Source organism: Zeus faber (genome assembly GCF_960531495.2).
Source record: "Zeus faber genome assembly, chromosome: 7".
Taxonomy (NCBI): Eukaryota; Metazoa; Chordata; class Actinopteri; order Zeiformes; family Zeidae; genus Zeus; species Zeus faber.
The window spans coordinates 27,490,713-27,493,032 of record NC_137203.1 but is presented as its reverse complement, the minus strand read 5'-3'; the positions used below and the strand labels follow the sequence as shown (position 1 = coordinate 27,493,032).

Here is a 2,320-nt window from a genome sequence, read left to right as displayed (position 1 = left end):
TGCTCTCCCTCCTACATAACCGGATGAAAATAACCATTCAATTTCACTTCATGCTCCGCTAAATTCTCCCAGCCCGGCTGTATTCCGTTTTAATGACTGTCAATCCCGACCCCCCTCCCCCCTCCGATGGCTTCTCATGTTAAGTGCTGGAAGGTTGAGTCGCTCAATAATACTTAAAAAAAAAAAAGGGGAAACAGAGAGAAAGAGAGATGAGCAGAGCCCACCCCCCCATGGCCTTCCAAGGGTGTAGGGCTCTGTGTGGTCACACAGCTATTACAGTAAGCGCTCATCTGAGGCTAATACTTACTTCATGAGAGCGAAGAACGGCGACTAAAGTGATGCCTTCGGTCAGCCCCCCCCCCCCGCTCCCGGATTACTGTGAGGGCTGGTTTTTCAAAATGCCGATGCCTGAGATCCTCTCGTGTTTGGGTGGATTACACTACAAGTCCCAGAACTCCATTAGAAACGTTGAATAGAGATGTTTTTTTCTGGGTGGCTTGAGGTGGTGGGGAGGGGTGGATGCGAGGGGGACGGTGGGGATTTGCACACCTGTCTCCCTCACTTTCGCTGTCACCCCCCCCCCATTATTGTGTGTCCTCCTAATTCTCAAACTAAAGTTCGTCCCTTGGTCGGTACCTTTGCACCCATATGGATCCTTTTCAATGGTTTACCCTTCACTTTGCGAAGCATCGTCTTATTCGTTGCCGGGAAAGGCAGACACCTCGCTACCAAACACTGGAAGCAGCATAGAGGAGCACATGCATAATGCAAACCCATTCAATGACCGTTCCATATAAAGTGCCAGTTTGAAAGTAGTATCAAAAGCTCAATCTTACGGAATACCACTTTAAAGTGCTCCACAAAGTCAGGAAAGGGTCAGGAGTATCCGTGACAGAAACACTGCTTTTGCCATTTCCAGTGGATGAGGGGAGATGGGGGGCAGCGGGGGGCGGGGGTGACACAGCTCAGCTGCTGTTCACCAAAATTTGAAAAGCAGACTTTCTCCAAGAGGGACCAATGATGTGACGACAAACGTGGCACACAGGGTCAGCGTGGGGGTGTTACTGCGAAATGTGTGACCTATCCGATTCGGCTCTGATTACGTCTGCGTGCAATAGGGTGGGAGGATGGTGGGTCATTGCGGGAAAATCCGGAGGGTTTTATGGGATTAAGCCCACTATTTACTCGAAAAGACATCTAGTTTGTGTTTTTCAAGTTAAATGTCCCTCGAAACTTCCCCGCAGCTCTCGGAAAACGGACAGGGTCACATGTTTCGGCGTAACGAGTGGCATCAGATCCGTGACGCCAGATCTCTATTTGTTCGAAATAAACAAATAGGTGGCGTTGTCTCGTCTCGGCCCATCGGTGGGGCGGATCGGAGCGATGTTTTCGGTAATCCAGCGATTTCTCAGCTGAAAAACCCCCACCGCAGCCGATCCGCTCCCCACCGCACTGCGCTGTTTACGCTGCGTAAACGGCACAAAAAAGTTGCATCGCATGAGGCACAAATGAGCATTGAGGATGAAGCAGAGAGCCCGTGTCGGCAGAGAGGCTCAGTGGGGAATAAAACAAATACATAAAAATACGACGTGATCTGATGGATCCTTCATGGCAACAGTTGGAGTCGTGCCGAGTCGGGATCCGGTGCGTTTTCCCTTCCTCCGCTACTTTTAATCCCGGAGCCTCGCTGTTATTACTTGAAATACAACGTAAAAAACACCACATCCACGTCGCGATATTTAAAAATAATGTACAAACTTACCTTGTTAAGAACACTCACACAGCAGCTCCTCAAGCTTCAGCTCCACAAGCTCCAGATCCACTATCCCCGTTTGGGGTTTTTTTGCCTTTTTTTCTTACTGTCCACCGCTCTCCGATCCGATCCGGTCTTTTGGGTTTGTTTGTTTTTAAATCTCGAGTTTATAAATTATTCCACATCCTCACGATCGCCGGGGTTGTGATTATTATTCTGGCTCCTGCTTCTTCTTCTTCTCGGAGGAGGATCGGGAGGTACGATGCTGTCAGTGCTCATAGCGGAACTGGCGATCCGCTGCGCAGAGTGCACTCTGCCGCTCCGCGCTGTAACAGGAGACCGCGGGAGGAGTGTGTGTGTGTGTGTGTGTGTGTGTGTGTGTGTGTGTGTGTGTGTGTGTGTGTGTGTGTGTGTGTGTGTGTGTGTGTGTGTGTGTGTGTGTGTGTGTGTGTGTGTGTGTGCGTGCGTGCGTGCGTGTGTGTGTGTGTGCGTGTGTGTCACAAAGAGATCTGCGCTGATCGTCTGTCGTGTTAATTTTATTATTTGTCAGTTTGTTTTCTGTTTGTT

The 2,320-nt window shown here is 49.7% G+C and overlaps 1 protein-coding gene across 1 annotated transcript in view; it reads right to left on the bottom strand.

The window, feature by feature from the left end:
* The window catches only part of sema4c (sema domain, immunoglobulin domain (Ig), transmembrane domain (TM) and short cytoplasmic domain, (semaphorin) 4C), a gene marked incomplete at its 3' end in the record, with an annotated part of 68,863 nt that extends 67,009 nt beyond the window's left edge, over positions 1-1,854 (bottom strand). Inside the window, exon 1 of the mRNA XM_080003161.1 lies at positions 1,763-1,854. The remainder of the gene's footprint in view (positions 1-1,762) is intronic.
* Between the last annotated feature and the right edge of the window lie 466 nt (positions 1,855-2,320).